Consider the following 27,296-nt stretch of genomic DNA (forward strand, 5'->3'; position numbering starts at 1 on the left):
GCCTGGACTTGTGCAGAAGTTCCCCACAGAAGCAAACTGCAGAAAGCATCATGCTATGCTTCGAAGGGTGTGATCTGTGTTAATTTTCTGAAGGTCAGCATTAAGTGTTTGTAGTTCCATAAGATAAAACAGAAAGTGAAACTGGATCCGAGCTGTTGCAGCTGGTCTGTGTATTCCTAGGGCCTGCATAACAAAAGTCACAAGGACTGGCAGCTGAAGGAGCTGGAAGAAAGGTTCAAATGAAATTTAGAATAATAAAATTCCCCATTAAGCAGAACCATTACACTTTTTTCAGTAAATGCAACAGTTACAGTTCTACTTAATGAGCTATAAAGGTATGTGTCTCTATAGCACATCTTCCATTTTACTGCTCTTGTGCTTCAGTGATATTTGAGTTTTGTGATGGAAACAGAAGTTTCTGGCATTGGCTGAAATGAATTATCCTTTTAGCTTTCTCAATTACTTATTGCTTTCGATACAGAGTCAAGATCAGGTGTCTTTTGAGCTGATCATTAAAAAAAAAGAAAGAGAAAATTGAGAATTGATAAATGCCTCTGTTTTTCTTAATCCATGATTGCAGAGTTGGTATTTACTATTATATTGCATCATTAGGTAGAACATGGAATAAGGCTAAGGTGGAAAGAAAACTCTGCAGGCATTTTTAGATCTGATACTACTCACTACCTTTTAGGTCAGTAATGATTGAGAAGCCTTTTCATGTTATGGTGTTTCATTGTTTAGTGGTTTGTGCCAAGCACAGATGAAGATGTCAGAAGAGGTGTCTTTTCAACTTTTTGTGGGCAAAATAACCAGAGCTTGCCTAAAGTGATACAACAAAGCAGACAGGACTTTGCTCCTTCTGTTAAGTAATTCTTCCCAAACTGCTTTTATGGAACATGTTTGTATTTCCACGTCTTCCTTTAGAAGATAAGGTTAGTATATTGCACATCACCCTCTTCTGGGATTAAAGTGGGAGAGTTAAGGAAACTGTGTACCAGGGTTCACTGGTGCAGAGCGTGTGAGCAGCTGCCTGCTTTGCGTGGCAGAAAATAAACGGAGCTTGTGTTTATAAACCAAACATATGCAGGTGCTCCAGAATTCATGGTGCCATGGGTGATGGATTTCAAGGGGATGGAGAGGACTCTTAGGATTACAAAGAGACTATATATATATATATATATTTATTTTTTTTTTTAGATATTAAGAAAAAAAAAACAACTTGAGAAATGAGACCTGTGTACTGCTTACTATGATATACTCTCCCAGGATCATATTTCTCATTTTCAGAAGCTGTACTAATATAAGGGTTTGGCATCTGCAGTTCTAGATTGATTTTGAGGCTGTAAAATTCATGAACACAACTTAATCCAGGCCCAGTTTTTAATCAGCTTCTGTTGTTTTAAGTTTCTTGCATAAGATTCAGTCAATTGAATGCCCAGGAAAATCAACAGTTCTGCATGCAGTTATTTTCTCACTGAATGTGCTACTGAATGTTTCTCACTGAATGTGCACTGAATGTGCTACCCTGGCCAGGGTTTTCTTGTCTGGTTTCTGGGCTGAATTTTTAACCCTGACTTACTGTAAGAAATAAAATATCAGGCTCCAGTAGTTCTAGCAGAGGACTAGCAGCAAGGCCTGCTTCACTCCAGGCTGCAGTGCAGGTGTTACCATGGTAACTTCTTAAATATCAAAGTACTATGTGGGAGTGATGCCTACTGATTTTTGCCTTTTTTTGTTTTATATATTCTCTGCATTCTTTACACATATATTTGTAACTTTGTAGTGTACATATATATATATTTATTTCCTTTTTTTTCCCCAGGACTCCCAGAATCTATTTCGGGACCCCCCCAAAATCCATTCAGTACCATCCAAAATCCTTCCAGGACCCCCTGACCCCGCCTCAACTGCCCTAAGATGCTCCAACCACAAATTCTAATATATATGAAAAGATGGAAAAAGTGACATTGAGGTGGAATCCTCAAGAATTTGGAGGTTGCAGGGTGGGATTTGGGTATTCCAGTGGGGTCAGGGAAATGGGGTCCCCATTTTTGTTCCCCTTGACCTTGAGAAATTTGGCCATGCTGGAGAAATATTTCAGGCTGGCCTCAGCCTCTTTCTTCTCTGCTGCTTGCAGGTTCACGCTCTCCAGCCCCTGCAGGGGAATGAAGGCCACGCTCGGGGCCGTGCCCGACCTGTGGTCCCAGATTGTGGAATTGCCCCTGTAGATGACGCTCTGCTTCTGCAGGGTCCTCTGCAGGGCTTTGCTGATCCAGGCCTTGGTGGCCTCGTTGACCTGGGTCTAGCGTACATGGCCACTGCTGGCCTTGCCCAGGTGGCCCACGCTGAACCTGAGGTCCTCCTGGTAGGGGCCATTCTCAATCTCCAAGACGTTCATCCTGTTGGCCTGTTTGTGGATCTGCGTCAGCTCCAAGTGTTCCTTCATCTTCCAGCCCTCCCTCTTCACCCTCAGCCTGTCCAGCAGCACTGGCAGCAGCTTCACTGGGGCGGGCTGTTGACACTTTGGAACTTGGGCTCGATCTCCTCCTTCAGCCCACAGCCCACCTTCCTGTCCTGTCTCTCATGGAAGCTGTCCACATGGCTGCCAGCGTGCACTTGGCTGCCACAAGCCGTGTCGCTTTTCTCCTCAAATCCAGAGGCAGGGATCGGATGATGTTGCTGTGGGAGATGAAGTCGGTGTGGGGCAAGATGGAGGTAGAGGAGAGGCCGGACAGTGTCCAGCGCTGGGCCCCCAGCAAGAGGATGTTGCAGGCCGGCAGCCTGGGACAGTGGGGTCAGTCCCCCTGCCACCCCCATGATCTTGGCAGCCAAGGAGGCCCCGAGGATGAGGGAGAGGTTGGGGGCGATGAAGGACAGCAGGACTCCACATACTCATAGATGTGCGGCTTGGCCCTGCTCAGTGCCAGGCCACACACATCCTCGATCCTGCCCAGCTCCTCCTCTGACAGCTGCTGCCCCTGGGTGGTGGAGGCCATCATGCTGACCACTGTGATGGTGGAATTGGACAAGATCTGCTGCACATTCTTGTTGTTCTTGCATTTATCCAGGGAATTCCCCAATTCATTGACAGTTTGGATTGGGCACCGGTGAATCTAGCTCCAGGAACTGTTTGGAATATTTGTCCCATATGAACTTGTGGATGATGTTGAGCTTGTTCTCAGTCTCCACCATGAGCTTGTTTGCATCCATGATCAGCTGGTACTTGGGGGCCGCCTCCACTGGTCCCAAAACTTCAGCTGCCCTGGGCTGTTCCCCAATGTATTCCTCAGTTTTCTGTGTGACCTCAGCAAAAGCCTTGGACCCCCAGAGCTTGGCAATGCTCCGCACAGACTCCACGGCTTCAGGTGGCTCCAGCTCCTCCCTCACATCTTCAGTCAAGAGCTCCCCTCTGCTCCTTTGGAGCCTTCGGCCTCATCCTCCTCCCCTGCCACCTCCTCCAGGTCTGCCAGCAGCTCATCTGCCAGCGACATGGCTGAACTGGGAGCATTCCTACTCCTGCTGTTCCTGTTACAGCCATGCTGATGTCACTTCTGTCAGGAAAATCCACAAACAGCAGAGGTTTATGTCCAAAGAGATGACAGAGGAGTCCTGCAACTTTTATTCAAATAAAGGGAGAGAGTCCACCAGGGCGTATGCCTGTGGGGTTTTCTCTCTCTAGGCTTTGGAGGGTTCAGCCTCCTTTTGTCCTTAACTCCTGGCTGCATGTTGCCCTCTTCCTTTCCCCATTGTGTGAGGAACTAGTGCTAGAGATAGGAAATTTAAAATGTTCACAGAATGAACTGCATTGGTAGAGATCTTTGATATCATCAAGTCCAATCATCAAGGCTGTGCCCTGGGGGAAGGGAATTTCTGTTTCTTTCCAGGACATTGTTCCACTAGGTGAAGGCCTGATGAGCTTAACAGTCTCAACAGAGGGGGAGCAGCAGAGAGGATACACAAAAGATAACCACCATCATAATGAACCATCAGCTCCAATCAGTAAACCTGGAATAGCCAGAGGCACCTGTTCTGGGAAAGGAGAGATAAGAATGAGAACCTGAATAGCATCAGAGGCGAAAAGATCTGTGACCAACAGGAGACCAAATACTAAGAATTACATTACTTGGAACCAATGAACATTGAACCAATGAATGGTGATTCATACATTGACTGTATGAAGTTTCTGAAAAATCAGGTAAAATTCACATGTTATGGAATGATTTTCTCTGCACACCTGGGCTATGTGTGGATGAGATGATTTCTGTTGCACATCCAGGCCAGAAAAAGTAAACCCTTGATTCTCTAGTACTAAAAATATTGTTGGAGGCCTTTTGTCTTTCCTGCAGTTTTGGGGGCACTAGGAAGGTACAGCCTTCCTGAACGGCCTACCACACATTCTCCCCTTAAACCTATTATTTTACCCCAAAGTTCAGAAGTTCAGGCTTGTGCAGACCCTTGTCTGTTTCATGAGCCAAGCTGTCTAGGCTCTGCAACAAACCCAATGGCCAAAATTAGCAGAGATCAGAAGACCCATTTCAAAACCATTAACACCCACACTTCACCCATCAAATTGTTTGTAAGGACATTGGCTTTCCTTTCACTTCTGACTGCATTACCCCTGTGCTCCTAATTGGTATTTTTTGACAATTATGTTAATTTACTAAACTTCTAAAATCATGTGCACCCATGTGGGGGCTGGACTTTTGTGGACATTTCTCCATAACTGCCTCTGGAGGCTTCCAATGAAGACAAGCTTCTATATTACCTCCTATACTAATATTATCTTGAAATTGTGCATTGTTTCATTTCTAGGTTGAAAAAGGCATCAGGTGCAGAAACTTTGCCAGCAGAGACCTGGGAGACACTTGGTTCTGTCCATTTGAGATACAGGCTCTGAGATGTATCAGAGCTGGGCATCTCACAGAAAGCTGGTGGAATTAGGAGCTAAATGAGCTTTTGAAAAGTTAATTCATTAATAACACGTTGTCTGAGTAGTTAATGCAAGTGGATTGAATAGTATGTGTCAGGGTGGCATGATTTGCCCTTAACAAAAATATCAGTGGGGAAAGGAAGTATTTATAGCCATGATCTGGGGGTTTCATTGTCCAGTCACCTCTGTGTTCCAAATTATTCCTTGAAGACCTTCTGAAGGCAGCTGTTGAGGGAAGGATGAATGTTTCCAAACCTGTGCTATGCAAGAGATTCAGAGGCTTCCTCAGCTGACTTCCAGTTAGTTCTCACTGTGGTCTCAAGCAGACTTGGCACAGGATATGGGTGGCTGATGGGAAAAAGCAGCACGTCTGTCTTCTGCTGACTTTAACCCTTGAAACTGTTTGTTTTTGGTGGAATATGAGACCCCTGGCACATCAAATCTGTGTTTGCTTTCCCAGAACACAGGAAAGCTGGCTCCCTGGCAACTGTTATGGCTTCATCAAGATCTGAGATTTTTATGGGGCAGAACATTTTGTGCTGTTTTCGCTGCCACTTGATATCCTGGTGATGGGCCCGAAAAACCCCAATCTGTTTGTGTGTACACATGTGCTGTCCTAAATGGGGATTTGCAAGGATTATTTCCTTCAATATGGCAATAGCTACTAAGAAACACCTATCAAAAGGAGCACTGTTGTAAATGTTCCCACACATCCTCTCAAATGCCCTACCTGTGCAGCTCTCTTAAGGTTCTCTTTAAAGCAGGCAGAGCTGGCGTTGGAATAACACCCAGGCTTTTCCCTGGTCCTTCAAGAGGATGTACTGTAGTCTCCCTCCTAAACAGAGGTCAGACCAAGTGAAATCCACAAAAGGATTATTAATGACACCTGCCAGGACAGAGCAAAAGAAAACAACAGAGGAGACAAAAGGCCAAAAAGTCCCCTTCCATGAACTTGTGAGACCCATGACACCTCAGCCTCCTGACACTTCTCTGACCAAATGAAATGTTTTCAGTTGTTCCAGCTTTCTGGAGCTGCACAGCAGTGACCGTAGAGATGACCTCTGTCTGGATACCCAGAGGACCCATAAAAAAGTTATTCACAAATTAGAGGGTGCCTCTGTGGACCTAGTGGGAGATGGTTTATAGGACTTATGGCTCATCAGGTGAAGAGCTGGAGGACTAGAGGTGGCTGCCACCCACTGTTTGCTGGTCATTCTCCAGCCCCTCATCTTCCCCATGAACACTTCCACATCAAATGTCATAGGAGCACTCTAAAGTTCAGAGGTTTTTTTTTGACTGTGCTAATGCAAAATTGCTTGACCACTCACTGTATGTTGTATATTGAAAACTGATTTATACCAGTTCAGGGACTTGTTATTTGGCTTGAGTTCCAGATCTGTTTGCTTGCAAGTGATACAAATTCTGAAACAAAGAATATGAAATGATGCAGAGTGTCCTTCAGGTACAGATACCTTTTTACTGTAGGTAAGAGCAGGTTATAGAAGGGAAGGAGATTTAAGGCAAGTGTATTTCAGGTTATACAACCAGCTCTAGGTTAACCATCTTATGCATGTTTTGGCAAAATATTCAAGCATTGCTGCTCCTTTATTAATTAGTATCTGAGTTCTCTACACCAGATATGTGTACATTATTTCAAGTGTCAGTTCACCGATAGGGTTTGTTTGCGTTCATTCTCATGCCTTCTCTGTGTCATAATTTTCGTACAGTTACAGGAACAAACTTGTTTGAACATTCCTAGCTGAGTGTAAAAAAAAATACTTTCCCATGAGTATCATCTTTTTGGCAAACACTTATGTGAAAAGGATCTGCTGTGGAGACTGATCTGTGTGATTGGGAAGATTTTACTTTGAAATCCCTTTATAATGCAGAAAAAAAAATTTCAGTATCAGTCATGACACAGAAGGTCTGCGGAAAATACAAACTTCACCCAACTGTTTGGGGTATTGATAAATAGCACTATATTTTCCAAGATTCTTGGGAGTGAAGCTGAAGTTGAAGGCCATCTTTTTCAATTATATCTGAGGAAACCTCATGACCCGTTTGAACAACCAGGATATGCTGCTTGGTTTTGCCAATCACACCTTGTCTTGTGGTGATTAAGTAACTGGGAAAATTTGATGCATCCTTGGGATGGACAGAGTTCTGCCAGGTTCAATTGTTATGTGCTAGTTTTACTAATGTATGCACAGCCTTAATGACACTGTCAGAGTGTGATACTATGACTGCAGCTGAAATCTGGTGTGGCTTTGGTTTTGGCTTGTCAGGTAACATTATACTGAGGGAAAGCTACATTTTGTCTGAGATCCTGAATGCAGTTTCCCTCACTTTGTTTTTGATCTGAGGCCTGTAGGAGGTCAGTGGGGATGATGTCTGGGAACAAATGGAAGTGTGCCAGTACAGAAAGCTGCAGTGCCGTAATGGAGCATCTGTCGCAGTAATGTGTGAATGCCTGGCATTCTGGGAGCTGGGGCACAGATTGTTGCTAGCTCCTTCACAAGGTTATTTCGGAAGTGCACAGAGCAGCTGGCAAGGTCTGGGGCAGGTTTAACTCTCTCGTGGCTTCCAAGTGCACACTGCATTAAAAGTTAAGTACACTTCAAGAAGCAGTTTTTCTCAGCATAAAAAAGATTTTTTTTTTTCTTCTGTAACTTATACTTGACCTCAACACTAAATCCCTTGGTCTCCATCTGAATGCATTACATAGTGTGAGACATGCAAGACCAGAAAATAGAAAACTTCAATAAGTTTTGATGGGGTTGGGTGATTGTTTTTGAAAGGGGATTGTTGAGCAGAACAGAGCAAAATAATGAGATGTTTATTGGGAACTAACATTACAGTACAGCCAGACATTAACTGCCTTGGAAACAATCTGTAGGATGCAAGGAGAAAAGCTTTCATCAGTCAACACTGTGCTATCCAACTACATAACTGAGGATACAGCTTGCCATTCTTCCTACAAAAGGCTTGTAGGCTTACCCCACAACTGCATACTGTCTGCTAATAAAATGTAGACTGTAACATCTTTTTCTTTTACATTTGATCTGGACTTTTTAGTTGTTTTGTAAACAGACTTGCTATAATGAAATATTATTAGGCAGGAGACAGTATCATTCATATGGGAAACTAAGTGCCATTGCTACTTAATATGGTGTTAGACCTATCTCATTCCTCTACAATTCAAATGTGGCTGACAATGTGAAGTCATGGAGACAGATGGGTAAGTCAAGTGAAATACAAAAATGAATAGTGACAACATTTCTCATGGCCTCTTAAGACTTTATACTTAGCACCTTTGAAACTTGAATTTCCTATTTTAGTGGCATGTTTTTATTCAGGTGAATGGCTGAGTGTGGTGAGTCACTATGGATGCTTGCTGTGCCTAACAAAGAAGTTGCTCATGGATGTCCCCCCTTTGTTGTACTTTCAGATGGCTTGAGATGATCATTATGTCATAAAAAATTGAAAGAGATGCACAAATCAAGGTGTCTAGGTGTATACAGAAGCTAATAGTCACTGCATAAAAGAGGTGAGGTGATCTTTCAGCATTTGTGTGCTGAGTGCTTTTTATTAGTTGCTTATTACACAGCATCTTCTGCTGCCCAGTTTGCTTTGAGGCACAGTTGCAGTGTGCCATCTAATTCACAAAAGACTGTTCATGCTGTGAACATAAATAAAATCCTTAAATGCTGAATATGATCTTATTCACAATGTGATTTTTTTTTTTAATCCTTGGGTAAGTTTCCTGTCTTAGATAGTATCTATCTGAAGTGCTGTTTGAGGGAAGGGAATGCATCTTGGCTGGTAATAAATCTCCAGTAATCAAAACTGATTTTCTCTGTAGGTGTTACATAAACACAACAGTGGCCACAGCAAAGCTCAGTTTTCCCATGACCTGGTCCTGTAGGCGTTCCTGTATCTGATGGGAGGCCTTAGATCCCACTGTTCTCTGTTTCCCTGGTGTCTCTGTTGAGATCTGTGCTGACTGGTAAGAAGCATGAGAATAGTGTGGTGCTGCAAATACTTTTGCAGTAGATCTGTTTATTTTTCACTTTTTCTGTCTCTAGAAGAGAAAGGTCCTTTCAGTGCTGTATATAGAAACATTGCATGTTCATTTTATGCCAAGGGCTTATTCTTTCCTAGGTACTCATGTTTGACTTGAGACATGAGAACTGGATCCCCACATAAGGAATAATTTGAAAGTATAAATGCCGAATTGTTCAGTCAGTGCAGGCTACAGTTTCTAAACCAAACTGAAACATGGTGGTAGTTCTCTGGTGGCTGATGGGGTTTTGTTCACTGCATTTAAATTTTTTTCTTTCACCTCTTTTCTTTTTGCTTTTTTTTTTTTTCTGCTTTAGGCTCTATTTCTCCTCGCTCTCCCTGAAACCTTACAGGTTGCCCACAAGTGTTTTTCTATGAATAAATTGTAGGTTTTGGAAAAAGAAAAAAAGATGAAACACAGTTTCTGTTATTTTTCATCCTTCCTTCTGCTGTAATGGAAATACAAGCGAAATACACATTTTCAGGTTGCATAGTAATTGTCAGCATGTGTTGTCCAGCACCTCCTATAATGAGCAACTCTAGTTTGTCCTTTCATTTTTTTCTCAAGGATTCTCAAATCTACCTTGCCAGACTGAAACGCATTAGGTACATTTGTGATGTGTAAACATCTTGTATTTGTATTCTTCTATAAACTTGGAACTAAAAGAAATGCTGAGGTATTGACAAGTCTCAGAAGAAATTCCTGTGTTGACTTAATGCCACGCTCAGTGATACAGAAATGTTTCCAGTGTACTTTCCATGAAATCATGTACTGGATTTCTTTCTGTATGAACACAACAGAAAACAAGAGGTTTTGTTTGCCAAAGGGCAGATTATATAAAAAAGATGCACTGTTCTGGGGGGATTCTTCTTGCACATGTGCACTTTTACTGGGTCGGATGTGGGTGGCCTGCATCGATAAAATCAAATATCTGAGTAGGCTGCTTGTGGACTGCTCAGTAAACAGCTCAAGTACTGTGTCCAGAAGTGCCTTAAAACACAGTCATGTAATATTTTTGGCTCAGTATATTGCGAAATCTTTGGTAGTTTCTTTACAATAATCTGTTTGCCTTAACCGTACTGTTAGATCTCTGTAGTATTATTGGAAAAAAGTGTCTCTGGTAACACTGAAAGTAATTTATTCTCTCTTGATCAACTTTTCCTTTCATCTTGTGTATCAAAACCCCTTAAAGGGCTATCATGGGCCAGATTATCAGCATATTAATGCAGTACTCGCCTTCTTTTTATTCGCTTCACTTACATTTTTTTCCTCTCCCTGTTCCCTGGTGCACACAGGACGTTGCAAACAACAGGCAGCTCTGTTTTCAGACACTGAAAAGTTTCACAGTTTACACATATTTTTTTTTTTTCACTATTGATGTGGTAATAACTTGATGGCTTCAAGGTAGGTCAAAATACAGGTAACTTGATAAGCACCTTTTTTTGTGAGGGAGGAAAGTACGGAGATGGTGTTTCAGGAAACTCTGAGAACACCTGGAATTACTTTTATATGTATTGGGCATGTCTACTCTATTTTTTTGTTTTGGCTTTGTGGGTTGTTCTTTGTTTGGAGGGTTTATGTGGTTTTATTTGTTGTTGTTGTTGTTGGTTGTCTGATTTCAGGCACATGGATTTTATAAAACAGGCTGAAATTTTGCTTTGAGCTCTGTATGTGATGAGCTGCTCCTCCACAGTGATATTAATTCATTGGTGATGAAAGGAAGCATTTTTCTTGCTGGTGTATAAGCCCAGTACACTGGGCTACTAAGTTAAATATTAAAAAAACTAAGTTGACAGCTCTCCTGCTTTTACTCCTACCTACAGTTGTGATGTTTGATTATCAAGTGTTACCACAAAACTGAACTAAAATATTCATATATACTCAGTGAAGAATAATCCTGTTGGGTCTTTCACTGCATGCTTCCTTGCCACGACTTTTTTTTTCTTTTGTTCTGTCTGGCATAGCGGTAGAAGTAGAAAATTGAGACTGGAAACTAAATTTGGTGTTCCACTAGTGTGAACCATGTGACAGAAGAAAACAGGCACACTTGGTGTATATTTAGTGGCACCAGCTGGAATTTGTTTTAAACTGATGCGGTTTAAACTGATCCTAAGTGGATTTAGGCACACTGATCTGAAGTGAACGTCAAAACTCCCTATGTCACACAACAGTAAAGCTGGAACAATTTATCTAGGTTCTTGTTTGTTTTGTCAGCATGGTCATTGCAGCTGTTCTTGGTTTTCTTTATTTCATAATAGAGCTCATATTCAGCTGTAACAAACTTGATTCAATGTGGTTGCTGTCTTCCAATTTTTCTTCCACTTGCACCCATTCCTAGGCAGCCTGGGTTAACTGGGGCTGTCTGCAAAGAAGGTGCTGTGAGCTTGAACAGGGAGAGGGAGCCTCCAAGAGGCAGGTGAAAAGCAAAGATTGAGTTTAAAAAGCTCACAGAAGGCAAAAGTTTGGGCCAGGATCACATCACATGAGTTCTGGACACATTTTAGCTTGTAGTTTAATGAAAACTCCAAGAGGAAATGGAAAGGTGTACTCTGGAGGTAGCAGCCACCAAGAATTAAAGATTTAAAAACAAGCCTAACAAGCAAACAAAAACTCAAATCAGTTTACTTGTACTTTTAGAATAAAAGCAATTAAAAGCAACTCTTTGATGCAAAGTTGTCTGAGCCTTAGGTATGACATGACTTAGTGTCATCCATGGAAATAAATAGGAAGTACACCTGTTTTCATCATTTGGGAAATGGATGTTATCAGCTCTGATTTTTCAGATTTCTTTTTCATCAAACACTGAGGCAGGAGCCAGGATTAAAATCTAACTTGTTAAAGCAGCAATAACCCTCCCCATAGCTGTAATAATAAAGTTATTTTCTGATTTGAAAGAACAGCATGTTGAAGCATGAAATTTTCCTGATGAGAAGACATTAAAATAAATGAAATTAACTTAAAAGCTTCTGATTTATAGTACCAATGGATACAAAGCTTTAGAAGAATGTCTTGTTCAGAAGCTTAAAATTAGAGTATCAGTTTTATTGTGGGAAACTTTTTTTGCAAAACAGAAAAGACAAATTCTTTACTAGTTTTATCATCTATTTATTTTTCCTGTTGTGATTCAGACAAATCAAAGGTTAAAAAGTCAGCATTTCATGTTTGACAATCTGTGACTCAGCTCATTTAAAAAAAAAATCATCCATTCAATGAAAAATAGCACTTTAGACTGCCTTTGTTACACAGAAGTCTTATTCTTTTCATGTACACACATGAAAATTTATCAGCTGGTGTTTACAGTGCTTTCCTTCCAGGGTTTACTGCCCTTCCTGTAGGTGCCAAGCAAGAGGACTCAGATTAACTTCTCCCACAAAAAAAAAGGGTTGTGGGGCAGTAAGGTCAGCTGAACTGCTTGGAAGGAGGAGTGACATCAGTCTTTTATTAAGTAAATGTATCTTTAAACTTTACTGCCTTCACAAAGAGCTCCATAGAAAATGTACAATACCAATTAATGGTGTTTAGCCACTATTGCTCTCTGAAGAAATTTCCTGGTTTATTTTCCTCTGCAATCAATTTCTCCATTATACTTTTTAGTACAATGTCTGACTGCTTAGAATGGAATAGTAATCGTGTTTTCTTCCATTCACTATGCAGAATTGATAGCATTTCATAAGCATGTAACTTACTACTTCCCTTTCCCTTTATTTATGTGTATGTGCTACAACAAGAAAACCCAACAAAAATTATATATATTAAATTTAAATATATTTAGTGTGCTGGATTCCCTGACATGCAAACTTCTGTGTAATGGAAATAGGGCTAAATATTTTCTTTAGTAAAGGACATCTGTGTAGTTGCATGTGTTTTATAAGCAAACCTATTCAGCTCCACTGATGTAGAGATTACACTGCTGCAGCAGAATTCTCCAGTGTTAAACATTGCTGACATTTAGCCTGTAGAGGTTTCAGTGGGATTTCAGATCCCACTTAAATGTACTTTTTTTAGAATGTCAAAATAATGTGCAATTTTAAAATCTAAAAGTGGTAGTTAGGACACAAAACACTAGTTTTCATTTCTAAAGAGTATTACACCTCTGAGCTGTTTTGGTCATTTCTTATATTCCATTTGTACAGATAAAATGACTACATAAAAAGCCTAATGAGAAAACTTTGATATATTTCTCTTGTGCAAAGTGACTCCAGTAATTGAAAAAATGAGAATTATAATTCTGCCTAGTTTATGATGAGTCCAAGTGTACATCTTAACTGTTTAAAACTCAGCGTTACTTGATGGCAGTGATGTATATTTGCAATCTGCCTCCCAATTAGAAATAATGTAGTAGTGCTCTTCATATCCTTTCTCAGTTGTTTCAGAAACTGAGAAGACTCTGGGATGACAGTATAACTCCGGTTGCAGATTAGTACTTAGTCTAACTACAGCTCAAATATTTTCCTGGATTAAGTAGAGCATGAATATTATCCCATACTGGCATACCCAGAGAACATTCCTGAGCTGTGTGCTCCAGTACCTGAGAGCTGCTCGATCAGGAGGTGCAGGAGAAGTTTTTCAGGAGTAGAAATGCAAATTTTGGGCCTGTTGCCAGCTTTATATTTGACCCTTTGTCTTCTGCACTCTGCTCTTTCTGTTCTTATACCTGGAGAGTGTTCTGCTTGTCTGTGCTCAGATGGATGTCTGATTTGGTGCAGATGCTTCATGCCTGAAAGGCAATTTTGTATAAGAGTTTAACAGAGAGAAGGGTTAAGGAGAGGCTGCTTAAGTTTATGCCTGATTTCGGTCAACTGTCCCACATTTGGGAGCACAAGCACCAGCCAAGGGCTGCCTGTTGTGTGCAGTAAAAGTCCTTTTTTGCTACCTTTCCACTCTGATAAACTGAAGTAGCTCTGACTGAACTTAACTCTTGCGTCTTGCTCATATGCCTCTGTAGTTTGGCTCAGTCAAGTCTGCCGTTTCTAAAACAGTTCGTGATTTAAGCTCCAGATACTGCAGTAAAAACAACTGAACAAGCGAGTGATGGATCCTGAGATGAGATCATTGAGCAAGATAATGAACAACTCCTTTCAGAGATGAAATACTACTGTAATTCCAGCAATGCTCTGGCTATCAAAGTTGAATTACTATTGCCTTGGAGGTTTTGTAATCAGCCTGCTGGAGTGCAGCCTCCTGTCTGCTGAAACACTCCAGTTAAGTGACTGTCTTGGTGCAGTTATGCTCCTTTATCAGACACTTGCATTCACTGTAGGCAGGGACGTGAGGGCAGTGCTCTGTGAGGGGATAATCACAACTGGACAGCCAAGTCAGCATTCACAGACAAGACCAGCAAATGTGGAAGGGTGAAAAAGACTCTCGTGAGTCTGGCTGAGTGTCTGCTTTGTTGCCTGTTTCTGGACTTGCTCCAGAACCTCAGTTTTCCTTCCAAACTGAGAGGCCCAGAACAGGACACAGCACTCCAGGTGAGGCCTCACCAGTGCCCAGTACAGGGGGACAATCCCTGCCCTGCTCCTGTGGCCACACTGTTGCTGAAACAGGCCAGGGTGCTGTTGCCCATCTTGGCCACCTAGTCACAGGCTGGCTCATGTTCAGCTGCTGACAGCCAGCACCCCCAGGTCCTTTTCCACTGGACCATCTTCCAGCCACTCATCTCTCAGACTGTGGTTGAGGGATGCCTGTTGTGACCCAGCTGCAACCTGGCTCTTGGTCTTGTGTAACCTCATGCTGTTGGCCTCAGCCCATTGATCCAGCCTGTCCAGATCCCTCTGCAGAGCCTTCCTACCCTCCAGCAGATCAACTCTCCCACCCAGCTTGGTGTCATTTGCAAATTTGCCAATGGTGGACTCAATCCCCTCACCTACATCATCATTAAAGATATTAAACAGGACAAGAAACACTGGACACCTCTCTGGTCTTGTGCAATCTGCTGAAGCTGCAGGTTCATCAGTGAAAACCTGTGCTTGAAATGCTCATTTTTCCTCACCTACAGAACCAGTGCTTTACATACCTTATGTTTTGTGCTCCTCTTTCGGTGCTCTGGGAGGCTGTAACTGTAGCCCTCATTAACTCCAAAGTAGCAACTAACAAGTTCTGTGTAGGTGGTGAAGTAAGAGTGAAAAAGACTAATCTAGACAAGGTTGAGGAAAAAAGGTTATTCTCAAATCGTTCTAACAAGTGAAGCTGCTGCTTTCTGTCTGTATGATTAGGATGAAGGACAAACAGTAGTTGGTGGGGCCAGACCAGGCCTGTATCCGTCTATGAGTACCTCAGGTTGGAAGGGTCCCATAAGGATCATCAAGTCCAATTTTCTGCTCCTCGCAGGACTATTTAAAACTAAACCATATGACTAAAAGCACCATCCAGACACTCCTTGAACTCTGTTAGACTTGGTGCCATGACCAGTTCTCTGGGGATCCTGTTCCATTGACCACTCACTTTCTCTCTGGGCCATTCTCTCAGAATCTTTTCCTGATGTCCAGTCTGAACTCCCATGATGCAGGCTCAGCAAATGTTTGAACAAAACAACTGCTAAGACATACATCTGACCTAATTTAAAACTCTCCTGTGGGTAGCAGACACACCTGCTGCATCTCAGAAATTTGTCTAGCTATACTTGTTCATGTCTGTCTTGTCTTCACCAAGTATTTCCAGCTGCTGTATTTTCTTTTAAAACAAGTTTATTGGTAAATATTTCCTCTCTAATGAAATAGTTTAGTGATGACTGGATGTTGCTTAGTTTTTCTTCTCAGTATGCCTTACTAAATGTTTCAGCTCTGTGTTGTTTCCACTGTGTTCTACTGCTAATATAGTTCTTGTGCAAGAATTTTTTTCACCAGCAATTTGCTGACCCTTTTTCTAGTATCTCCTAATTTTTCTCATGGACCATGCTTCAGAGACTGCAGGAAATTCCTAATTATGGTTAGACATAGAACTGAGTTGTTCCTTAGAAGCTTCCAGGGTCAGCTCAGATGATTTTTAATCATGCTCTGAAACATTTTTTAGATGTTCAGGCTTCAATTATCCAGCCAGTTACTTATGCTTGCTTTATTATATAGATTTAGTCTAAAGATTAGCATGAATGGAAGAACACTGATGATTTCTGTAACAAGGATGGGACAAGTAATTTTGAAAACAAAATGAAATGAGCCGTTCAGGTATCCATGATGCAGATCTACCTAAAGACATTTGCTTTTGTGAACACCAGTCTTAGTGTGGCACGTTGTAAAGGATAAATCAGAAGAAAACCACTCAACATACTTCAGTGAATTCTAGTATCTGTGTTTTACTTCACCTTTTCAGAACTGTGGGTGATCTGGCCTCCAGCTTGCTGAGGCACAAAGGTACTACTAATTCTTGAGGAAAACAAATGTCAGTGTGTTGTTGTGAGCACTGAGGCTTTCAGAAGTAATGTTTGAACTGTAGGTTCTTTTAAAAAGACTTGGTTTATACCCTTCTCTTTCTTTGAAGCTGAGGTAAACCTTTCCTGCTTTGGAGACACTGATATGAAGCAGATTCAGGCTGTAGCTCTGATGTTTTGTCAGTTTTCTTACAGTGAAAATTGCAGTAGAGATAATACTCAGTATGGATAAAAAGAATTTCCAAAATTTTGCACAGACAATCATTGAATGCTGCTTTTGCAGAGCACAGCTTAAGATGTGTTTTGTAGTCCTGCTCTCTTTGTGTGAGTTTCCTGGTCTTCTGAAGTTACTCAGCTCAAAATGGCCAGCAGGTGGATTGTGTTGGTAAAGTTAAGCAGATGAATGGCACTATTGCATTCATACATGTGCCAGCAGCTCAGCTGAACTACCAGGCATCAGTATCTCCCCTTAAAAGCAGAGCTCTGAAGGTGCTCTGTGTGATGGTGCTGATGGAGAGAGGCTTTCATGCTGTAGAAGAAGTGGATCATAAAAATTGCATGTGACAGCCAGTAGGGAAACTCAGCTATTGCAGAGGCGCCGTGCAAGGCTAAGTAATGCTGAATAACCCTGGTGAAATATTGCTGCAGATACAAACAAGAGGCCTGGAGGCTGATCTTGTAGATACTTGTCCGTATATTCTTTTTAATACAAGGAAGTAATTAATCAACAGGAGTAGCTTCAAATGTAGCTAGGAGAGCTCTGCCACAAATGGCCCAGAATCCGTGTGTTGATGTGAATGTGTGCATGGAGTTTAGTCTAATTAGCAAACACACAGTGTAGCATGTTAGTGCAATTATTGCCTGTTAAGGAAACCATGGCCACTGAATGCTTTTTGTTTTTTTTCACCATCTGGAAGGTGGGGACATAACTTGAGCTATTGTTTTGCTAATACCTGTGAAAGCTAAGACAGAGCACATAATTAATTTAAAAGATTTTATGGGGATGTTGTCTGTTTCTTGGAAAATGGTAAAGAAGGAGTATGTTTATTTTTTTTGGTAAGGAACTTCAGGCTGGGAGGAAAATTAGCTGTAATTTTTCCATTAAACATTTCTTGAAGTTGGAAGAGGAAAGAAAATGGAAAGTCCTAACATCAAGGAATGCCCAGATCACATCATGCAGACTGCAAAGTTCTCAGGTTATTTTAGGTTATAAAAGGTTATTAAAGCTACATAAAATTATGTTCTAGGTAAACCCCCTAAAATCAGCTGTTGGAACAGACTTACTGCAGTGTTCCCACTGATAAGGCAATTTCCACTGTAGGAATCTGTACTAATTAAAGGTGAAAGGTACTGTGCTTTTAGGAGAGCTTAAATGTGGTAGAGGTCCCTTACAGAAGAATGCCAAATAACGTGGTAATGATGGATCTAGAAACATGGAGATGAAGAATAGGTGGAAAGACTTTTGATGGATGTCTGAAATATTAGATCATTGTTGTGAGGAAAAAAAAAGTGGGGAAGAGTGTCTGTGGAAGAAAGACTTTCTGCATTTAACAAATAACAATTTGTATGGCATCTCTGAGTATAGGATTTTCATCCTAGCGAAGGCCAACTTTTAAATTGTTGTCAATGCTATCAGAAATATGAAATTTTGTCTCCTCAGTGGAAAGCCATGTTAAATGTTCTTTCTGACCACAACAGCCATACTTTGGTGCTTGGCAGAGAAGAGCTTTCATACTGTACCAGTTGCACAGCAGCCTGGGACTCACAGATCCTGTTTTTATTTTCTTCAAGCAGCACTGGATGTTCAGAGTGAACAGGATAATGAACTCATTGTCATTGAGTAAATGGACATCCAAATTATGTCCAGAACATAATTACCTTGCTGTAATATGCTTTTATTTTATTTTAAAAATGGCCTTCTGCTTGTGCTGCTCTTGTCATGACAGACAGAGAACCTTGTCTGAAAGTCTCCATGATGCACTGAATTATTTAATACATTTTAGAGTAAGGGCAGAACTGCTGTGCAGAGCAGAGTTTTTAGCATGTGGCACAGAATGTCTGTATTGTCTTCACAGTTTCTGTTGTAAGCATTTTGCTTGTCTGTACATTGTCCCAGGGTGGCGTGTGGCTAGGAGAGCAATAAACCTGTCTAGGAAATAACTATTTCCTATTCCCCAAAGCCCAAAAGCAGAAAAATGAAGTTTTTACCAAAGAATCATGGCTGCACTTGTATTGGCTTTTAAAGTTAACTTTTCTGTGTGTCTGTAGCAAAAGAATACACTGCCTGTGTTGACAGGGTGGCTATAGCATTCAGGAGGAATGCAGAGCTGTTAGGTTGTATAAATGAGTAATGCCTTGCAACAGTTGGCCTTGACAGCCTTACACTTTCTTAAGCGGATTTACAATCATCTAATATTTGCACACCTCCTTTCAACACTTAAAGCATCAGCTTTTCTTTAGTCACCATAAATCTAGGGCTATTCTTCCAGGAGGAAGTTCCCCCAAGTGGTTTCAATGACCTGAAACGCTAAGTGAGATGACTGCACCTTTAATGAGAGGGATATTTCTTAGTTCATCACCAGCTCTGTCATAAGAGAACATTTGCATTTTTATTTGGCCAACAAGAGTCTCATAATAGCAGTTTCCAGATAGACAAGAGCTGAATGCTGAAGCTCAGCTTTAATTAGGTGTGCTACATCTAGCTTAGCTTCTCTAACAGGCTTAGATGAAGAAATACCAAATAATTAAAGGGATGAAGTAGACTAATGACTAGGAGTTATAATAAAGAACCAAGTCTGATTTCTTTTAATCATGAAATGTTTTTCTTTTTTTGTGTGTGGACTTGAACATTTCAGCCCTTGTGGCTCAGTTCACTCAGCTGAAGAAAAAAAATTGTTATAATGCTTCTGAAGAAGTGAAAAATAGTTGACAGAAACCTTACAGGACCTTTTATTTTTTTTGGATGTTGCCAGAGGAAAACATGATATGGTGATGGGTATGGATGAATTTTTGAAAGGTTAGTGCTTAGATGGTTGCTGCAAGGACAATTAAAGTTGCTGTAGGTTTCTTCTCAAAGAAGTCTGGAAATTTGTTATGGTTCTGTGACAATGCAAATTGTGGTAATTTGTTACCAGAACACTCTCATGCTGTTTTCATATTCACTCCTTCATAGTGCAGCTGAAGATTACAAAAAAAAGTTGAACAAAAGCCTCTAAATGAGTATCAGTTGTAACTAAAAGCATCATTGAAATGCTACAATTCCCAAGAATTTAGTGACCATGGAGCAACACCATGATTTGATTCATACATTTCCAAACTCTGGACAGTGGACTGCTTCCAATCTTTCCTCTTTGTTATCCAAATTTTTTAATTTCATGCTTTTCGCATAATGCGTAAAGTTGTTGCAAGATGCTGATTATTACCTCATGGTCAGCTTCAGACCAGCTCCATACTGCTGTGGTCCCAATGGACTGCAGGAGAATAAAACATATTGTAGTGCTTTATTCCATCAAATGAAGTGCTTGCAAGGAACACACCTTCATGGTGGTGCTCCTGCTGTATTACTGTATTCTAAGCAAAAAATTCCCAAAGGAAAGCCACACTTCAAAGAAGCTGAGCAAGGGGATATGAAACACAGATGCTATTGCAAGGCAGGATTCAACTTGAAAAAACAGGGAGAACACCACCATCAAGAGAAGTTCAGCAAGCATGGGTTCAGCCTTTTTTTCCATTCTCCTGGTAGTGAAATAATTGCAGTAGCTATTTAAATATGTACTATGTCTTTCTATCATGTACTGAAGAAACTGGAGAAGGGTAAGAAACAGAGAGGGATAGTCCAGAGGAAAATGAACAATGGAATAGCACAGAGGAAAGTCATTGTCTACTTAATTTCACTCTGCTGCAAGCTGTTGAGGGCTTTATAGTTTGACAACAATGACAGAGCTGTCTTCAGTCCCCACTGTCAAACCTTAGACTTGTGCTTTAACTAGCTCACCACTGGCGACATGAACAGGAGGTTGTGATCAAGTAACGTGTTATGCCTTGTGACAAAGCTGAGGTACACAGAACACCCTGCAGTTGTACAAAGAATCATGAAAATATAAAGAAAAGGATCCCAGAAGAAAATGAGGACATGTTTTTTATTTGCTTAGGAGTTAATTGCAGTTTTTTACTTTTTTTGACTTGTGTGTAGCTGAATTTAAATGCCCTTACGCACCAGTAATTTGCTCAGTTTATGGATCTGAAAAAAAAAAAAAATCTGATTATTTATGTGTGGAGCTCAGTGTGGCCTATTCCTAGTGATAGAAAGGGAAACTCTAGTGTGAGGTTTTTCAGCACCTCAGGCTGTAATTGTCACCGGTGTGTGTTCTCATTTAATGAGGCATTCAGTACTTTATCACAGAAATGGGAGACTTGTGCACAGTTTGTACCACGGAAATAATTGTCGAACGTGTTCATGCTTGGCAGCTGAATGTTAACTAGTGGTGACCTGTCCTGATGAAGCAAACAGCTGGCTTTGCTTGACGTGCTGGAAAAGAATAAATTTTATTTTTGTTACAGGTTCAGAAATATCAATTAAGTGTTGGAAATGTGCTTGAGGCTATGAAATGGCCACTTTGATCCAGGATTCCTTGTTGTTTGGACTTGTTCAAGTGGTGAAGTTTGGTATGGCCCCTTGTGGGGATAGCCTGAATAGAAATAACTGTGTTTTAGACAACAATTATTGTTTTCATCAATACACCTGATCATCAAGGCATAGGTTTTCACTTAGGTCCAGTTCAGTGCTCTTGTCCTTTTTGCTTGATCACTTGATTTATTTCACAAGGCAGAAATAGTAAAATACTCACAGAAGCAATGTTACACACTGGAAGTGTGAGTTGTGTGGAAAAAGGCAGGAACCAACTGCCCTCAACATCTCAGATTGGTCTGGGAATCTTGGGCTTGGTGAAAGGAGGGTAAGAAGAGTTGGGAAATTTTGAGTCTTATAAAAAAAATGGTGTGTGAATAAGATTTTGAGAGACTGTAGACATGTAAGTTATATCAGTAACTTACGTAGTTTCCTGGGATTTCTGCTTTAATGCAGCAAATTTGTAATTTTGGGAAAGAAAAAATGGGATCTCCAGAGAAGAGATTGAAGGGAGATGTGAAGGAAAAAACCAAACATCAAAAGGTTCTAGGTGACATTGTAAACCACCAGACCATATCTGAGTGCTTTATCATGTCACTAAAAACTTCCCCTTTCTAGTTTAGTTTATATGCTTCATGGAAATTGAAAATCTGGCCTTGAAATATATTTAGAAATCTCTCAGGATTTGTTGTCTGATATTACAGTAATGTTTTTTTTCCCTGGGCTTGATAAATACCTCCAAAAAAACCCAACCCTTCAACTGCCTCAAACCACTGGAGTCTTTCCATCCTGTTCCTGTCAGTGAAATAAAAATCTTTTTATTTGACAGGAAAGCTGCTAAGTAAAAGTACCCAAAGCAAATCAATCCTTCCTAAAAATTCTGGAAACAAAATGGAATTGGATATTGAATTGTGGCCATCCTGCCCATATTAGGAAATCAATTACAGTTTTTCAGAAGCCAATCTATTTAAGAGTCAGTTAAATTGTTTACTTTTCTATCCAGGTCATTTCTTTCCTGTCCATTGCATTCTGTCACAGTTATCACTGGTTGCATCTCACCCTATGTTCATAACAAAATGCGTCATACATCATCTCATACACAAAATGTTTGGATTTTCTATTAAAAATGAACAGCCAATATAAAATAAATGCTTGTTTTCAGCCTGCAAAGAATATAAACAGTTATTATTTGACAATAATATTCACAAAAGCAGCTCACTGATGTCACAGCCTGTACCACCAAGGAGCACCCACAAAATACCTGTAAAATGAGGACTAAAATTCTGTAACAGTATCTTGCAAGGTAAAGACCTGGTGAGTTTGCCTTATAAGCTGGTAAAGTTTTCCTGTGGACTGCTCCTGCTAACGTCAATGCTAACGCCTGTCTTTGCAGCTTTGAGTGACAAAGCTATAGCAAGGACAAAAAGATTTTCCCTCATTCTACTAAAAAGATTTTCATGGTCTGTGATGTGCAAACTGTAGTTTGGTTTGCTTTTCTTCCCCAGGAAATGTCCAACCGATTAATGTAATTACATTTTACTAAAATCAACTGTGATTCACTCAGATTTTTGCTTTGCTACTTCATCATTTGAAACCCTCTCAGTTATTCTCTTTACCAGTCCCATATTCCTTCATCATTCACCCTCTCGGTTATTCTCTTTACCAGCCCTGTATTTCTTATCCTGATGATGACACATGTTCAGTGAATTAACAGAAATGTTTCCTAGTACAGAGAAAGGGCTGCAGGTGGTGTGCAAGAGCATTAAACCTTTGAGTTCATTTAAGACAGGGTGATGGATGAAGTGATGTGAAATATTTGCAAAGTAGTGTTAAAGCAGCAAGTGCAATGCATTTTGGCAGGAAATAGCAGGCCTATCTAGCAGTACATGTCTGACTGCAGTAGTACAATGATTCTGCTTTCTCCTTCAAACCCTGATCTGTGTTGTGGATAACTGTTTCGTCTTTGGGAGCCCCTTCTGATGTCCCTTTTACCAGTATCAATTTCCCAATCAGGGTGTTGCTGCAGGTAGATGCCCATGGATAGTACAGTGACGTGCTGGTGGTTTTTAGCAGGTTTTTATTGCTCTCCTGCAGCATATAGCTGGTTCACAGGCTCTGAAGGAGTTTAGTTACTGAGTCCACTTCTCATTTGCTCTTTTGAGACTGTTTACCCCACAAAGTGGGACCAATACTGCGTTACTTTTTACTTGCCTTTCCTAGGCCATCTACATACCACCAAATAAGGAAAAAAATGAGTTGTCTCTGATTTTTATGGTCTGGGTAAAAGTTGGCAAGGCATTATTTACTTGTGCTCTATACAGTTACTTGAAGATGCATTTCCTGATCTGTCGAGATGGGATTCACAGTCCAAATTCCCCTTCACTTTGTTTCCAGTGCAATGAGTGGGTGACTTCGTCCTGTTTCCCTGCAGCAGAAAATACAGAAAATAAAATCCTGTGCCAGAATCTTTGAGAACTAAGCCTGGGTATCTTACAGTCATGTTATGCATATAAGGTTTTTGTTGCTTCCTAATGGAAGCACAACATGATGGGCATTGTAGCAACAGAGAGTCATTGTCCTGGAGAGCTTAAGTTGAAACAGATGTGTTAGAAGTGGGGGAGGAAGAAGAAAGACACAGAATAGCAGCATGGGTTTCCCAGATTTGCTTGGCTGGCAGAAACTTGGACTAGAACTCAAATCTCAAGGCCCCTAGCTCATTGCTTTTTTTGGGCTGGATCCTGCTCTCTGTTTATACCCCTCGTGACATCTGTCTCATTTTTGAGACTTGCCAGGTAGGTTGAAGAAAAGAAATTAACGAGACATTACCACTGCAGTATCCCTAAGTTCCCAAAACCACAATTACAATTTTCTTTTTTGAATGGGAGGAATAACACTGGGTTTTTTTTGTTTGGGTTTTTTTTTTAGCATTCAGTTTTGGTGAAATATTCCAGTTACAGGATTGACTGTGCATGACTTGTATGCAAGAATCAGGTAGAAATGGTTTTATAGTCCGGGATGCATTTTCCTACTCTGAATTTTTCAGCTCTGTTATCATGTTAGCAGTGTAGCAACTTGCTGAGAGTGGCAGGGAAACCAGTCACAAGAGTACTGCATTTTCTGTTGCTTCTGGTCCCCAAGGTCTGGCAAGCAGGAAGGCTCGGGTTGCTACAAAGCCCTGGTCTGTGTTTGACAGCTTGGTTCTGGCTGAGAGCTGGCAAGGGTTTTGGCAGCCTCTCTGAAAGGGATTTGAATCCCACTGTGGGCTTAATGGTAGATGCAGTGCGATCCGGTTCCACAGAAAGTTTCTTTCCTTGTGTAACCAATTACATTTTCTTCCTGCTCCACAGCCTGTATAGTTTGATCACAATTAGATGGGTGATGGGGGCTTGGGTGGGCAAGGGGAGATCAGGTGAAATAGGGCTCAGTAAGTAATGTCACTTACAGGGACTAGTCTGGAATTTGTTTTTGGCTGATGGCAAAAGTTTTACCTCAGAGCCAGAGATTCACAAAATACAACGTTTATTGTAACATCCTAGCCTGGGGCAGGGGGAAAGTGACTTGCCAGGAAAAAGAGTTAAAAAGAGGAGAAGCTTTTAACTTCTTAGTGCTTGGAATTTCCTGTGAAAGGCTTGGTGTACATGAGACATATGATGCTATTCCTCTATCAGCCATTGTTTGCATGGACAACGCTCCTTGCAGGTCTCCTTGTAAGTGGACAATTTCTGTTTGTTTGCTGCTGCCTAAAAGTCTTTCAGAACTGCTTCTCCCTAAATGGAGGTAAACAGGTCTCTAGTAGCAAAGATAAAGGATCAGAAGAGACACATGAGATTGCAGAGGTGGTCAGACACATAAGGAAAGGAAACCAGAAGGTACTTTCTGAAGTGTAATTTCTGCTTAGTATTATTTATCTGGTTGATTAGTCTCACTTGCTAAACATACTAAAGCTTTTAGGATTTAGTATGCATTCTTATCCATTAGTTTCTGTTCCCCCATACCTGATACAGACAGTGTAAGGCAGATGTGAATCACTGGGAGCCTCTGCCAGATCACTCCCTTGTTTTTCAGCATTTGCTGTAGAGTCTAAATGCTGGAATTGTGTATTGGCTTAAAAATGCTCCTGTCTTCAAAGAGTGAAAGTCATCAGCTTCCCTCACAATGAGGTAAAGCTGCATGACCAAGGCATTCTGGGAGCAGCTGTGAGTTTCTTAATTTTGGAGATACCAGATGTTATCTCAGTTATGCCATTTTTGGATCTGGATGTCTGCCACAGGAGCCTTCTTCCACAGCACTGAAGAAGCTGGGGAGCAACAAGTGTTGCTGCAGCTTTCTTATGAGGGGCAAACAATAATCTCTGTGCCTGTAGTATGTACTGCAAAAATGAGATTAAATTAAGAAGAAAAACCCAACAACAAACATAACCTGTACATCAGGTCCTTTATATATGTATTTATATATGTATTTAAATTCACCAGCTCTGCGTAAATTGCATGATGAAATAGTGGGGCCAAAAAATGAGGAGTCTGTCAGCCATCTGCATGAAGTAGTAATCCCCACTGTTTGTGTGACTTTAAAGCATTATTCTGAGTACTTAAGGAAGGGAGGCATTTTTTTCTTCTAGAAGAAATAGCCATAATTACCTCACTGTTACAAGAAGTGACCTGTTTCATTCTGTGGCCGCTTGCCTGGAGGAGAAGGTCATTTGCCATGACACTTTGATAAAATCTCTGGAATTAAAAACTTTGAGTACACAGGCCATCAGGCATACATTAGGTTCTGGAAAATACTCATAAAACTAAATGAGGCATGTGGAGATGAGTGCAGCAGCCTTTATTGCTGTGATTAAGTATCCAGTTTTGTTGCTTCATTTGACTCTCTGATTTCACGTGGCCTCTGCTCATGGCATCACCTCCACTCACTGCACCTATTTTGTGTCATGTTGAGGAAATTGCAACAGGAGCTTAATATAGACCTCTGTGGCAAGCAGAATATAGATGCTTTAAAACATTCAAATGTAAAAATCCTGTTCTTGTTGGCAGGGTTATTCTTGGGTAAAAGGTCTTGATGAAGAGGGGAATATCCATAGGGAGCTCTAAAGGGAAAAAGAACAGATGACAATGGTACTGCAAGAGAAACCCAAGAGCTAGTTGAGGGTTTTTTCCTGCTGAAAGGTTTTTATTAAGCACCTGGAAGGCATCAAATACATCTCAGAAGTACCTGGAGTCAATTGACTGGCCTTGAAAACAGCTTGTATGTGGGAGAAGAATGGACAGTTACTAGAATGGCTTTTATGTTTAGGATAGCTGAAAGAGGAACCTATTTATGCTTGATCCAAAGAGAGTGTGCTGAGTGGCAAGTGGGGCTTTTTGACTAAAGGTAAAAGCCTTTTCTACTTTTTTTTTACTTTTTTTTTACTTTTGCTATTAAAATCAAATGGCTCAAGAACTCTCTCTAGTATTTTGAAGTAAAAGCCACTGTTTGAGAAGGACATCTATCTGTCAGTCATGCCTCCTCAGGATGCCTCCAAAAGAAGGGGAGAGAAATCACTTTGGACTGCTATGTTTTCTGTTAATGCTTAATCTGTTTCTAAAACTATCTGTTGCTTGAATCACCTGTTGGAATTTGAAGGCTTTAATTGGGAGCTACTCAGGTTTTCCTTACCTGTTGTTCCTGTGAAATGCATGATGAGGAATGGCAAACACTGCTATAGCTTTGAGTGCTCAGCTTCCCAGTACTCCAGGGGTAACCAAGCTTACCATGAAAATGTGATAAAACTAATTGGGATCTGCAATCCACAAATATGAATGGGATTGCATCCTATCTTTTCTGATCAGATAGATCTCATCTTTTGGCTTTACTCTGTAAGTTTCTGGTCATACTCAGTAAAACCAGATTTACAGTACTGCAAAACAATGCATCATGCATTACAGATGAAATGCAGCAAGAACTGCTACTGAGACCTAGAAAGCAAACAGCCCACTAGCAAAAAACATCTGAGCTGTAACCATTGGAACTTTTATTTCAGTTTCTTCTATTCAGGACCACAGTGGAATGTAAGCAGTGGACTACCAAGTTCAAGTGATCCCTGTTTTGGTGAGGAACTGAACAATTCTTAGCCATTTTTATCCCTGGATACCTAACTAGAGTAACTGCAGAGATATACCTTAATACATCGTTGAAAGAAGTCCAGACATTTACTGGTATCATCAATAAAATAAACTTTAAAAAACAAAATGAAAGAAAGCAACAGCAGCCTTAATAAAAGCATTTTCAGTGCTAGGGTAGTAAGTGCATCATAACACTAGCAGAAAGA

The 27,296-nt window shown here is 40.7% G+C and overlaps 1 protein-coding gene and 1 pseudogene across 2 annotated transcripts in view; one reads left to right on the forward strand and one right to left on the reverse strand.

The window, feature by feature from the left end:
- Positions 1-1,902: 1,902 nt before the first annotated feature.
- On the reverse strand, positions 1,903-3,491 carry LOC111928820 (U4/U6 small nuclear ribonucleoprotein Prp31 pseudogene; annotated as a pseudogene).
- Positions 2,144-27,296, forward strand: part of ARHGAP24 (Rho GTPase activating protein 24) — a 215,123-nt gene continuing 189,970 nt past the window's right edge. For both annotated transcript variants that reach the window (XM_086889240.1, XM_086889242.1), the window contains exon 1: positions 2,144-4,195. The gene's annotated coding sequence lies outside the window, so the exon portion shown is untranslated. The remainder of the gene's footprint in view (positions 4,196-27,296) is intronic.

The sequence above is a fragment of the Cyanistes caeruleus genome, chromosome 5 (assembly GCF_971803275.1).
Source record: "Cyanistes caeruleus chromosome 5, bCyaCae1.hap1.1, whole genome shotgun sequence".
Classification (NCBI taxonomy): domain Eukaryota; kingdom Metazoa; phylum Chordata; class Aves; order Passeriformes; family Paridae; genus Cyanistes; species Cyanistes caeruleus.